The 15,258-nt window shown below is 36.8% G+C and overlaps 1 protein-coding gene across 13 annotated transcripts in view; it reads right to left on the bottom strand.

Annotated features, from left to right (window-relative positions):
* Positions 1 to 15,258, bottom strand: part of SLC8A1 (solute carrier family 8 member A1) — a 372,676-nt gene that overhangs the window by 75,092 nt on the left and 282,326 nt on the right. The window lies entirely within an intron of this gene.

Below are 15,258 nucleotides of genomic sequence, written 5' to 3'. Positions count from 1 at the left end.
GAAAGCCAGAAGAACACAGACCACAATAATAAGAAAAGAAAAATATATTTGTTTAGTAAGTGCCTTATCTGTAGGATTGTCTGAGCCATGCCCTGGAAATCACTCCTTTAGAACAAACTGATATCATATCAAAATATTAACAGAGCTCATCTCTGAGTAGTAGGCTTATGGATTAATATTTTTTGTCTTCATTTTGCTTTGTTGTATTTCCAAACATAATATTTTCAACATAAGATTTTACTAAAATAATAAATGTATTAAAGTACTGCAAAAGAAAATATTATGTGCTTTATTTTACCCTACCCAGTGTCCTAGAATTAAACTCTTATTCAGGTGAGTCAGATTTCCCACCTAGATCACAAGGAGAAATTGTTCATACTTTGTCTTTCCAAAGATTGAAGCTGATGCCTCCCAAGACCTATCTTGAAAAGTAAAGGGTAAGGAGTTATGATCTGACAGTTATTTTTATCCTTCCCAAAAGTGAGTTTCAACTTTGACAAAATATACCACTGAGCCCATTCTCAAACTCCACAGATAACACCAAGGTGGTTCATTAAGAATTCTTTCTGTAACCCATCCTTTAGCACTTCTTGCCTTCTGGTCTTCTGGTTGTGAGTGACTGACAGATGGGACACATGCAAATACTATGCAAATCTCAACTTCCCATCAGCCTTAATGACTCTGAAAAATACATCTATTGTTACCTTCTAATTAATAGTAGCTTAATTTCTTCACATTTTACAACTTACTCAGAGCTCCTAAACACTTGTTTATCTTTGAAAATATTCTTTTCAGTAACATTGGCCAAAACCAATTCTGACTAAAGTTTTTGAAATAATTAGTTTATATAGACACACAGTTTTAATGGCATAGGCATTATTCAGTTTTGGTGAAATTTTCTAGGTTTTCTGGAAGGAAAATATTTAATTTTGTGAACCTAAATCTAAAAGTTTCATTTAGACCTATGCATGCCAAAAAGTATCAGTATTTTTTTCCTATGATGAAGGAAGCTATAGGTAGAAATTGCTATTAATTGTCTGTCTTTCAGTTCCTGATGTTACTTGCTTTAGTCCTGCTTTCTTGGGTTAGCATTGTAGAAGTGAAATCAAACAATTGATTCTGGTCCTTTGGAGCCCAATAACTTGTTCCCTTCTCCTCATATTCAGAACATCCCTGCATGATGGTCACATCTCAATTTTTCTTTACTAAGGAGTTGGAGCTCATGACGATGCCTTTTCTAGCTCAGTTCTGTCTGCAAAGACTGAAATACTAATGCTAGATGAGCAGCTGTGAATGACTAAAGCTATAATCATTTTTTAGAGTAGTTGAATATTTATCGGCAATGTGACAAAGTTCCAATTAGAAGTATAAGTGAACAGTTCCTAGCTAACCTCTAGAACAATTTTATGGAATGCATCTATTTACTTAGTATATATATAAAAAAATTAGCCAGCCCAGCTAAACCAGAATCATTCCTCAAATCCCCAAAATACAAAATATTAGAGAGAAGACAAGAAAATATATGTGTGCTTTTAATTTCAGAACAAGATTTGATGTTATAAGCGAGATAAAATTTACTCAAGAAAAATCTGCCAATCATCTACTCTCTCTGTCAGCAAACTCATGCATTTTAGGAATTTATTTCCATCTTACTACCTTGTAATTATAAACTATAGTGTACATCTCTACTAAAGCAATCAGTATCATAATATGTGTGGGAAAGTATTGATGGTCATTAGAAGGGCCATGCTAACTAACATTGTCTGGACCTGATGAACCAAGATTCATTATCAAAGCACTTGATCATAGGGTACAGTTAACCAGATATCATGTTGCAATGCTTTCGCCTATATTAATTAAAAACATTTGATCTATCTTTCTTCATCCTGCACCTCTTCACATATTTTATTAGATTGTAGAAATAAAGAAAGCACAGTAGAGATGGTTGGAGTAGGCTTACTTAATAGGCAAGTGTTTGTTTAGGAAAGGCTACCAGTTTCATGTTCAAAGGCAACATGACCATTTATTTACAAATAAATGCAAATAACCACATAAAGTATTGTTTCTTATCCTTGATGAATTTAATCCTTTTATTGCTGTAATAGCTTTATTTTCTACATACTGAGTAGCTGTTGAATGTGAGAAATATAGGCCTCCACACAATTTGTTTGTATAATAAAATAAGCACTTAAAATTTATTGTTAGAGTATCACTATTCACTAGAGTTATAATCCTTAAAAATTATTTTGGTATTTGATAACTGTGACCCTGGAAAATCAAAGATGAAGAGAAAAACAGTCCCTCTGTGAGTTTCTGGCAAAGGTACCTTAAATAGATGAAATTTGCATAATGGCATAACATTTCAAAATCATTAGTGATACAATCAATAGTGTCCCTGACAGGAGAAACCATTAAGTTTTATATTGATTTGGCCCTACTTGCACAGTAAAGCAACTAATTGGAAATGATTATTAAAGGCTAATGTCAGTCAATTTAAAGAGGCAGGGGAAAGTCAGTCCTTATGAATTAGCCTGGATCAAGAGAGGCAAACTTCAAAAGGAATTGGTAATGTCCATGTTGTGTTTTAGAACAAAACTATTTCTCCCCTTAGCAAAGATAAAATTAACTCATTCAACTTTTAAAGGGATATCTTTTGTTCATTTGCCAAGCCTAATGCACAAAAGAAACTGTAACCACTTCTTAAAACATAGAGGATGTTCCCTGAGATGGGGCTGATGTGATGAAGAGTCCAGGTACACTGACCTGATAATCAGCAGAAGCTTGCCCTAGTCCTCACATTTCTGCAATAGAAGCAAGATCTCCAAGGACCGAAGGGACCTTGCAGTTCCTCCAGTTTGCCCCTATCACCACACCAACCCCACATTCACAGAGCTTTAGCATTGTCACAAGGAATCTTCCCTGAGAACAGATTTATGTTATCTGTTCTTTTGTTCTATACTGCTCACAAAAATTAGGGGATCAGGGAACGTGCAGACACTCCAGTACTTTCGGCCTTTTGTATAATACATTCTCACCAGTGAAATAAAAGTTGGTTTTGCATCTCATTTGCATAATCAAACAACTTTCTTTAACTTGTCAATTGCTTTTCTGATATTATTGTTTAACAACAACAACAAAAAAATCAAATGCTTCTTTTTTTATTGCTTCATATTCATTTTGAAATATCCCCTAATTTTTGTGAACAGTATATTTACCAAAGGGAAGCAGTCAGATACCTATTACTTCTTATTTTTTCCTTTGTAATTGACTTTTATTTTTTCTTTCTTTTTTTTCTTATTTTTATTAATTTTAATGCAGTGACATTGATAAATCAGGGTACATATGTTCAGAGAAAACATCTCCAGATTATTTTGACATCTGATTATGTTGCATACCCGTCACCCAAAGTCCAATTGTCTTCTGTCACCTTCTGGTTTTCTTTGTGCCCCTCCCCTCCCCCCACCCCCTCTCTTTCCTTCCTCGCGCCCTCCCTCTCTTCCCCTACCCCGTTACCATCACATTCTTGTCCATGTCTCTGAGTCTCATTTTGATGTCCCATCTATTTATGGATTCATATAGTTCTTAGTTTTTTCTAATTTACTTATTTCACTCCGTATAATGTTATCATGGTCCATCCATGTTATTGTAAATGATCCGATGTCATCATTTCTTATGACTGAGTAGTATTCCATAGTATATATGTACCAAAGCTTTTTAATCCACTCATCCACTGATGGACACTTGGGCTGTTTCCAGATCTTTGCTATTGTGAACAATGCTGCCATAAACATGGGCGTGCATTTCTCCTTTTGGAACAGTTCTATAGTGTTCTACACAATGGGAGAACATATTTGACAATACGTCTGATAAAAGGTTAATAACCAAAATTTATAAAGAACTTGTAAATTTCACACCAGGAAGACAATCAATCCAATCAAAAAAATGGGCAAAAGAAATGAATAGATACTTCTCCAAAGAGGACATATAGATGGCCAATAGGCATATGAAAAAATGCTCAACATCACTAATCATTAGAGAAATGCAAATTAAAACCACAATGAGATATCACCTCACACCCAGTCAGAATGGCGCTCATCAACAAAACAACACAGAATAAGTGCTGGTTAGGATGTGGAGAAAAGGGAACCCTCCTGCACTGCTGATGGGAATGCAGACTGGTGCAGCCACTGTGGAAAACAGTATGGGGATTCTTCAAAATATTAAAAATCGAACTGCCTTTTGACCCAGCTATCCCACTTTTAGGAATATACCCTAAGAACACCATAGCACTGTAATTGACTTTTAAAGAGAGAGGAAGAGAGAGAGAGAAGAGAAACATCGATTTGTTATTCCATTTATTTACGCCGTCATTGGTTGATCCTCGTAAGTGCCCTGACCAGGAATCAAACCTGCAATCTCAACATGTAGGGACAATTTGTTAATCAACTGAACTACCCAAGCAGGGCCTGTTATTTCTTTAAATTGAAAGGTTAACCAAAACAAGACTAGAACAGTTAGGTATACACAGCCCTTCATCCAATGACAACTCTTAACACTGTTCTTACACTAAAAGGAATAGAATTTTTGCGTAATTGTTATGAAGAAGGTAAGAAGAATTCACTTCATTTTTTTGTTTTTTACATCGCTAAAGTTGAGCAGTATAGTATAAAAATTATATTTTCTGGAAGCTAGCAAATGAGTTATGATACAGTAAGTAATTTCTCAATATGGCCAAAATTTTTATGCAAATATATTTTAGTTCCATTTCAGGGGTGGGTGAGCAAAGCATTTGGTTAAGAAAGATCAATTTATTTGTGGAAACATACAGATATTCCTTTTGATTTTTGCAGAGTTTTGCCTTTGATGATAGTAAACCCACTTCTATACTTGACTTCTCAGTCTCTCTCTTATCTGATTGGTCGTAAAGGACTGGAACACCTTTTAACATTCTAACAAAGGACCTGAAGACCTTCAAGAATTCAAACAAGGAGTTCTTATATCAGGTGGTGACTCAGGAAGATGATGAGAAAGAGAAGAAAGAGGTGGTTTTATTAGTGGAAACTAAAAAAGAAAATATCTTCAAACTATGTTCTAGTCACTCATCATTAAGCCAAAGTTGTATCACAGTCTTTTTTTTTTTTTTCCAGTTTCAGCTTCAATCAGTCCTTTTGTGGTTTCTTTTCCCCCAGGTTGCCCTTAATGTTGGCAGAAGTGAGAAAAAGACAAGTTGGAGGATTAAGCAGAAAAGAATCTTTCTAAATCTTCATGCAAGAGATTTTAGAGAGAATTTTACATACTTAGATACTGCAATGGCTCCTTTAAGTTTTATTTTATTTTTAAGATTCAACCTCGCTTAGGGGCATATTCAGAGGTCAATGGATTGATGGGCATTTTGCATTTCTTATTTCACCTACCTTCTTAACCCCCGAGGACACAGTGACCCAGAGAAGGTAGGTAATTTCCAAGATCACAAAGTGAAACTCCTGTGACTGGCTCCAAAGACCAATACCTTTCAATTATGTGATCCGCAAGGTCCCTTATCCATTCAGATGTGCAATAGTTTTATGAAGACTTTAAAGGGACTGGATCATTAGTTTATATTAATAGAGAGGTGTATTGTTCCATCTTTATGTTCACAAAGACTGCCTAGATGGCCCATGACAGATTTTCAACTCTATTTTTAAAAGGCCTGCAGCACATATTAGACTCGACAATGGCTGCCTTAAAAGCTAAATCCTTGAAGAGAAAAAGGTCTTATTAAGATTAATTGAAAAGTGCCCTGAACATGTAGAAGCTCACCAACTCCAAGGACTTGGAGCAGCCAACCAGTAGCCAGAGTTTCAGAGGGGGCTTGTTAGTCTTCCAGAACCTCAGGGCACACCCACACCCACCAAATCAGATCTGCATTTTAACGAGATCCCCAGAGGACGCCTATGTGTGTGAAAGTTTGAGAAGCACTGACCTGGACAGGACAGTGGGTTCTTCCATTAAGTCAGATAATTAAGAGGCTGGTAATAGTTGGCCTTATGTTTTGGAACTGCCAGCATATTAGAATCACGTGCGGGGCTTTGCAAAGTTTAAATGCCTGGGCTGGGCCTACTCTGGATCAGTGAAGTCAAACTTTTCGGCGGTGGGCTCCAATAGGAATATGGTTTTTAAAAGTTTTTTAAGTGATTCTAATATGCAGCCAGGAAACTGGCTAATGGAGAGCTAAAATATATGGCCTGGTGTTTAAAAGAATGTATTAAATAAAGACTAGATAGAATGTGAGGAAGTCAGAGTCAAAACAAAATTTTAGATCAAATTAGGAGTCTAGATTGGAAGATGGGAGAAACGTTTTGTCCTTCACTGACATCCTCCTCTGGAGTAAACAGAGTAAGTACTTCAAGTTGTCTTCTCATCTTAGGAAATGCTGGCCTCCTCAGACAACCTTAATAGTATAGGAGAGAAAACACCCTTCACATTCAGACAACAGAATGCTTCCCTTCTTAACAAAGTGATAGAAACTCTGATGAGAGGATGTATACAACAGAGGTTCTATTTGGAGACTAAAAAAATTAAGGGTTTCAATTGCCACTGAAGATAGCCATGCCTCATATCCCCCACGCAGAGACTCAGAGCCCTGTTGGCAAAAGGCCACATCAGGGGAACTGGAAACTTTTCACAGGTAAGCCACCAAACTCAGACTCAGGAGAGAAGTGACTCAGGACTGACCACATATGAAGGAAAAAGATCTGGCAAGTTCTTTGACCACAGCATTATTCATCACAGCCAGAAAAGGGAAAAAAAAACTAAATGTCTATCGAGTGATGAATAGATAAACACAACGTGATCGATCCATCGGATAGAATACTACCCGGCAACAAAAAAGGAGTGAGATTCTGGGGCATGCCACTAAAGGGTAGCATGCTATGGATATGCTACCCCAGAATATTCCATGTCAGTATATTCATTATTTTGAGCTGTAGGCGCTTGAAAAATAGTAAATGCAGAGAAAGGCTTTCTCTGAATTCCCCTTATCTGCCTAAATACAGACTCTGCAAAAGGAAGTCAATTGGCATAAATCCCCTCACAGGAGTTTCATCATCCAGGAGAGGAGATTAGAAGTCAACACCAGAGCCCAACAAACTGTCACCAATTGTCATATCTCCTATTATTCCTCTATGGGCCTATTCATCTTTCCCCCAAATTATTTATTCTCTTCTATGGGGCCACACCGTTTCTGCTAAGATGATATTTAAGCTTACATTTAGGCTTCCTCAGAAAACGATGCATTTTTTCCCCCAGAATATCTCCCATGTACACAGGTAGTATACATGTTTTTCTCTTTCTTGTTAATCTTTTTCTTAGTACATAGTCTCAGCCAAGAACTCTGAAGGGTAGAGGGAATATTATTTTTCCTCCCTGACACTATGACATGGATGGACCTTGAAAATGTAATGCTAAGTCAAAAAAGCCAGACACAAAACTTCACAGGTTGTATGATTCCATTTATATGAAAAATCCAGAACAGGCAAACCCATCGAGACAGAAAGTAGATCAAAGGCTGCCTGGGCTGGGTGTTAGGGGGTCAACAGGGATGACTGCTAATGGGCAATGGGATTTCATTTTGGGGTGATAAAATATTCTAAAATTGACTGTAGCAATGGTTGTACAATTCCGAGAATACATGACACCCACTGGATTGCATATTTTCAATGGGTGAATTCTATGGTATGTCAATTATATCTTAACAAAGGTGTTACTTAAAAATAAAGAGAAAATAATTTAAAACAAAATAATAAAAAGATAAGGTTCAGGAGAAACCCTAGTCTTTAGAAAGGTTGTTTCTTTTGATGAGAAAAGGTTGTGAGAATGTTCAGGGTTTTCAATAAAGAGTTTCAAATTTTGCCAATACCACGTGACGGAAAACTGGGGTGCCTGCCGCATGCCGTGAGACCTGAAAACCACCAACACCAAAGCTAAATGCCATTGCTGCATCTGTCAGCTCCACTGCCGCTCAATCCAGCCCTTCCCTCGGCATTCCCGCAGAATGCTCCCTGCCTCCTTCAGGGTCAAGGGCTACTGATGCTGTGCTTGGCCACATTAAGTATTTAGGGCGACTATTACCTCAGGCCCGGTTTCATTGGCTGGTGTGTTTTCCCCAAAGTGTAAAGTACTATGACAATGTCAGAAGCAGTGTCTCTTTCCCAGAATTTATTTAAAAAGGAAAGGAAAGGACTAACTTCGTAGGTTGTGCTTCTGCTCTGGTGGTCAACAGCTAGCTTCACATCACCATGGGCATTACCCAGCAACCTTGCTGGCATCGATGTGCTGCCCCCTACAGGAAGATATGCGATGGGCTGGCTGCCATAGGAGCACTTGGTTTAAACTCCTGGGCCCTTTTAAGCTTATTTTTCTCTTCAAACACTGATTTAGTGAGTCACTGGATTTGGAGCTAGGGAAAGAAAAGGGCAGTCAAAGAACACCATGCATATGTTCTGGTTGGTTTCCATGAGTGACCCAAATCAACTCCCCTGTCTAATTAGCATTCCAAATAGGATGGAACAGGCTGCTATTCCTATTATTTCTAATAATAATTTTATACCATGTTTGGATTATGGGCGAGAAACTTTGGGCATGGATTTGCTTAGGAGTTTTTTCTAGGTTCCATGCTCAGATAGTCATAGGAAAGGGAATAATCATGACTTAAATCTGTTGTTTCCTTTGTTGAAATGTCAGGAGCACCAAACTGGGACTCAAGTTACTTGTGTTCGTAACTTGGCTCTGCCACTGGTTAGCTGAGGTATTTGGGCCAGTTCTGGCATCTTTCTAGACATCTATGTTACCATCTATCAAATAGGGATAAGAAAACTCATTTCACAGGGATTTCAATGTTCATAGTGTTGTGACAATCAAATAATAACTGTCATCATTCATCAAGTGTGGAAAAATAAAACTTCACGAATTGTTTCAAAGACGAAATGATATAATGCATGCTAAACAATTTTGCAAAGGACTATTAACTATAAAATGTTGGAAAGAGTTATTATGAATTGAAAAGGAGTGATTTACTTTGTAGTTCTTACTTGCCTGTTCACCTTAGTCACCAAAAGGGGCAGCTGGCAGCTGGTGAAGGTGGGGTCAGGAAATATTTGATGGAGTAATAGGAAATCCCCTCAGATTCACTCTCATATGTAGCTTCCTTGGATCACATCCCTTATAATGAGTTTAAATATAGAACCTTAAACTCAACAAAGCCAGGGACATAAGACTACCTTTTGGCAACCCACTCCCAGCTCGGCCAGGTTCCCTCTCACCACGTTAGCTAGATACACAAAGGGGACTGAAGTCATACTTTTCCTGGAGCTCCTGCTATGAGGCAGAGCCTCACGAGCCTGGGTAGTGCTCTTCAGTGATTTAAATAAACTCCAAAGATGAGAGTTGCTAAAGTAGCTAAACCAAAGTAATTCTCCAGGAGGCCTTGTCATCTGTGCACTGATCTCTTTGCATTATCAAGTGGTAATTGAAATCATCGCTTCAAACAGGGCAAGAGTCAGGAACAGCTTAAAATCCTGCAGTTCTCCAGGGAATCCAGTTACAGAACACTGGACTGGGGTTTTCCAATAAAACCTCGTCCTATTTTATTTTCCTTTGTTTACTTTTGAAACTGAATGACAATTCATTTTTTTCCAATGCAAAATAAAAAGTAATTCTTTTTTGGTCTCTCTCTTTTTTAGCAGGTAGTTGTCAAGCTTTAGTCTCAAAAAAGAAACTTGCGATTTATCTTCCTATCCTAGAAGGCATGCTAGTTGACCACTTGAAAGAGACACTGTCTGGACCCTAGAATTATTGTTCTGATAAACAATATCCTGGAAATTCTAGTATCCCCAAGGCTCTCTTCCATTATGGCAGGCTGATGTGAAAATCACATGAGTGGTTTACTAAGAGAAAATGATATGGATGTATTGAAAAGTGACCATAATTTTGTGATTTATAAAATTTATATTTTAGCCTTGCCTCACTCCTCTGCAGTCAATAAACTTCATCTTGAACATTTTAAACATTCTTGGGTTGTCACTAGACTCTTTCCAGATTATTTCTACCTCTCTCTGGTTTTCCCCACCTTTGTCAAGATTCATTTTTCAAAGGGAAGAGTTTCCCTGTGAAACAATGGAAAGATTTTACTCTTGAAATGGTACAGGACAGCAGCTAGAATATGCCAAAAGCATCTCTATTCGAAAGAGGTCAGATTAAAAATAGAACACCAAGAAATGAAGCTAGCTTTCGTAAAATTTTTTATTCATATTCTCTCTTCCTTTCTTCTCCATGGCCACAACAGTCAATGGCAAATCAATCTCTCCACATGCATCCATAGAAAATATTCTAAGAAATAGGACACCAGGTATGTTCTTGAAGACAGTTAAATCAATAGTGAATTGATGCTGATTTTTATATTTCACATTTCTATCCCATATCCAATATTGAATTGCTATTTTACATTAAAGTAAGCTATCAATCCTTATTCCTTCAGACTATATTTTTTATGAATGTTTGAATTTTAGTTTTTCATTTCACAATGGAGGCCAATGATTTACAAAAGAGTAAATAATATTTATTGGGAACATACCCAGTGAAGTATATAAGATTGGAAAGGTAGGTTGGACTTGGATTTGTTTATCCTGCAGGTGTCTTATAAGAAACTCTCCAGGAAGTTTTTTTAAGCTACTTCAATGTTAATTTATGTGTATAAATAACATAATTATTAAGACTAATCAGGTCTCTGTAACCATGACCATGGCTCTGAATGGTTCTACAATAGAGAAGGGAAAAAAATGACCTCCTGAATGCTTCTGGACAGGGATGCCGGCACACAATTTTGCCTTGCCGTTTTCTCTGTACCCATGTGTATCTTGGGCTTTTGCTTTTCCTGATTACCTAGACAAAACTTGAATTTGAACAGAGGTCTGTCCTTGTTCATGTGGAAACATCATAAGTTGGCAGAATGACCAATAGCTTATATTAGCATGTTTGTATTTCATGGGCTCTTTTTCACTAAATACAATTAAACTAATATATTATAAATTGATTTCAGATGTTACTTTGTAAGTTGCTTTCCTGCCTTTTAAAATAATACTTGTTTATTGTTGAAAATCTGACAAATGAAGAAAAAGAAAAAAAAATCAACCATAAGCCTGCCACTAGAAATCACTATTTAACATTAGAAATATTTGCTTTAGCCTTTAAAATGCACAATTGAATACTTCAAACCATGTTATATGTGTATGCAAGCGTATGTGTGTGTGTGTGTGTATAAAATTTGGTATCATAATTTTTCACTTAGTTATGTTTTGAACACTGCCCATGACATAAGAAAAATAATTTTAAAACCCTCCCCTTTAAAATGGTACAAGATGTCCAATGAAATGTTTTTATATGAATGCAATTAACTATATATCTTTATGAGTGGATTATAGACAGTTTTCAAAAAATATCTACTTTTACTAATATTTAACTAGATGAATCTATATTTTATGGTGTAAGGGAAATAAATATTATAAGGCAAAAATATTATAAACTTGTGATGCTCTCTATTGAGGAGCTACTTGGGATTAAGCTCTGTTAGAGGCGGATGGGGTTCAGGGTGGGCTGCCCCAGAATGTGCTACTTTGCCATGGAGATTATTTTGAGCTGAAGATAATTAAGGCCCAAGACATTCAAGAAAGTCTTTTTACCTGTCCCTTAACTGCCTCATAGGTGTATGTTTGTTTTTCCTACAACCCTCTTTATGTGCTTGGGCCTCACTTCATATTCCTCCTCTCCTTTTTCTATCAGATTTCATTGAAGTCCTTGTCAGGATTGTGCCCTAGAAAAATTTGTCTCTACTATTATTATTATTTTTTATTAAGTGAGAAACGGGCAGGCAGAGAGACAGACTCCCGCATGTGCCCTGACTGGTATCCACCCAGCAAGCCCACTAGGGGGCAATGCTTTGCCCATCTGGGGTGTTGCTCTGTTGCTCAGCAACCAAGCTCTTCTTAGCACCTGAGGTGGAGGCCATGAAGCCATCCTCAGTGCCCAGGGCCAACTCGCTCCAACCTAGCCATGGCTATGGGAAAGGAAGAGAGATAGAGATATATATATATATATATAGAGAGAGAGAGGAAGAGATAAGGGAAGGGGGGTGGAGAAGCAGATGGTTGCTTCTTCTATGTGCCCTGACCACAATTGGAACTCGGAACAGCCACATGCTGGGTCGACACTCTACCACTGAGCCACTGGCCAGGGCCTGTCTCTCCATTTTTAAGTGGAAAAATTCTCTCCTTAGTTCTTGCTAACCTTTCGACTAGTTTTTCTTAGAAAATTTCTCAGGAATCGTCTGCCATACTGTTTTCCCCAAAGGCCATTCTTTTTACATTTTTGTTTATTTCCTAACAAATAATTTCTAGTGCTAAATCACTTACAAATACCAATGATTAGTGTCCTTCTCCTAACCACCACTTCCAAGTTTGTCACGAAAATAGTATTAGTTATTTTCCTCTCAAATTCAGCCCTGTTCTTCCCAAGCACTCCACTCTCCAGTCTGGAAGCTGTTTTTGTGTCTTCAGTTATAGAAATCTACCTGTTCACCTCTCATTATACAGATGAGCAAACCTAGGCTCCGTGAAATTAGCTGATGCCTCAAAGCTAGTGGATGCCAGACTCAGACTAAAAACTCATCTCTAGACTCTAAATCCACAGCTGATATTCATTCACTCTGCTATGGTAGTGTTTTTTTTCTCTGGTGCTACTGAAATCCAATTCACCACTCTGTGTGGAAAACCTTTCCTCCCCCCTCCCATTTCAATGAAGTAAAATACGCTGATAGAAGAAAATGAACAATTTTCTTTGTTAACTCATAGCCTTTAGTTATTGTCTGTCATGCTGATGGATGCTTTATAAATTAAATGGCCCATACATAGAACCATGGACCTTCTTTAGTAACAAGAATGGCTGTATGAAATCACCACCTGGAGAGTCTTTGATATGAAAGTAAGCTATACCATCCACAGAAACATTAAAGAATAAAACAAAACCAACCCAAATTTTCTGGGCATCACATTGAACAGTTTTCCATCCTTACATTTTTCTTTTTCCTTCCTTCTTTGTCCAGTGTAATGGTATACCCCTATCAACCACCAAATCAGAAACTTGATGATCTATTCCTACTGAGATGAGAATGGTCAACAATCACGTAATTGTTTTCCACTTAAGTATACTTCCAACTTTAAATAGAGGCCTCATTTTTTTATTCAAAGAGAGTAGTTATGGGAAGACTTGGCTTTACAGCAATGTGGCAAGCCTATAAGTGCTCTGACTAGTTGCCTCTATGTGGTGAAATATTTCATGAGTTTCTAATCATAAATAAGTATAAATTGAAACTGATATAAACTATAAATTAGAAATTATTACCCACAAAATATCAAGATCCTCAATATACCCCCTGCTTCCTGCTTTCTTTCTTCTTTTTGTATTGATTGATTTGAGAAACAGAGGGAGAAAAAGAGAGGGAGAGAGAGATGGGGAGGGGGAGAGAGGCAGGGAGGGAAGGGGAGAGAGAGAGAGAGAGATTTGTTGTTCCACATATTTATGGATTCATTGGTTGATTATTGTATGTGCCCCAACTGGTGATCAGACTTACAACCTTGGCCTACTGGGATGGCGTTCTAATCGACTGAGCTGCCCAGGCTGGGCTCCTGTTGCTTTCTATTCTCTGCCAAACACAGTGATTCACTGCCTATCACTGAACTTTCCAATGCAGTACTTATTTGGATTTTTAAATATTTTCCAGGTATTCTTCTTGGTTTGAAACCACATCAAACAGTTATTTTGGAGCTCATATTCTTAACAGAAGGGACCCAAGGCACTTTATAGGTAAAGAGAAAATCATCACAAGAGAAAATCAGAAAAAAAGACAATTAACTTCTTATTGATATCAGCAATTTAGAGCTTCACATCAAAATTAACCAGAACCAGAATGGAGTTTGTTGGTTTTGAATTAAAAAACATGTTTATCTTTTTTTCCCTTTTATGTTTCTTGTTTGTAATGAAAGTTTCTCCCAGAACCAGAAGTAACAGAACCAGAGCAAGTTTACAGAATGCAAATAATGACACTGTTTAACAAAATTGAATCTCTAGATCCCAAACAGAGTGATTAAAGTACTTGGTGAGCAATTCTTGGATTACTTACAGGGTTTCTTATGAGCTGCATTTAAAGTGTACATTGATTGTAGGGGAAAATCTATAACTAGGCTTTAAAATATTTTTTATTTTGTTATAAGTTGTAGATAGTTTACCGTCAGTGCTCAAAAGGCAAATCCTCATGATTATAGCTTTTGGCCTAGACATGATCTTGTTACAAGAAAAGGTTATTGTTTTTAGAATTTGTGCTATTTTACACATTCTCTAGAAAGTTCTATTATATAAATATAATAGCCTTTAGCAGCATGACCTTGGTTAAGTCATGTTCTCTTTCTAAATTTCAATTTCATCAAATATAAAATGAGAATCCTATGCTGTTGACAGAAAAAAAAAACAATCTATAAAAGAACTCTTCACACATTAAGCATTGCAAGGTGCTTTTATTACTGTTATCTACCTTAAGATTGTCATTTTGAAACTAGAAAGTTTTGGAAAATAAGAGTTTACTGTGTGAAGATAAAGGCAGTGATATCTGACACCTGTCCATAGGTCTCCTTTCAGAGTTGTATTTTGTATTTACCGAACTAAAGCTTAGAAATTATAGCAGCAGACACAACTGACTGCTAAAACATGAACTGATACTTCAGTAAGATATTTATTATGATACTACCCTATTAGGTTTAACTTAAAGTTAATTTCTATTAACTTTCATCATTAGAATTGAATTTAACTTATATGTATTAATATATGGTTCACTTAATAAAATGGAGTAATAAGGGAGAGATAAAAGTATATTTTCAAGGACAAGTCTTTGTATCCTGAATAAATCCTACTAGTTCAGTAGAAAAAAGAATTTTTCAATTTTTGTACTAAATAGTACAGGAAACTCTTAAAAGCTTATTTACGGAATTTCCCTTTTATATTAACTTGCTGTCTTGGTATAATATTGATAAGTCTTGAGTACTTCTTCTATTGAGCTATATTTGAGCTTCTAGAGTAATTAAAATCCTTTTTATAGTTTTAACTAAATTTACTCTCTCATGAAGTCAGACTTCTTGATATAGACATTCAAAGGTAAGTGAGGGCCCTGGCTGGTTG

Source organism: Saccopteryx leptura, chromosome 3, assembly GCF_036850995.1.
Source record: "Saccopteryx leptura isolate mSacLep1 chromosome 3, mSacLep1_pri_phased_curated, whole genome shotgun sequence".
NCBI classification, from domain to species: Eukaryota; Metazoa; Chordata; class Mammalia; order Chiroptera; family Emballonuridae; genus Saccopteryx; species Saccopteryx leptura.
The sequence above is the reverse complement of the archived record's forward strand: the minus strand, read 5'-3'. Positions and strand labels throughout refer to the sequence as shown.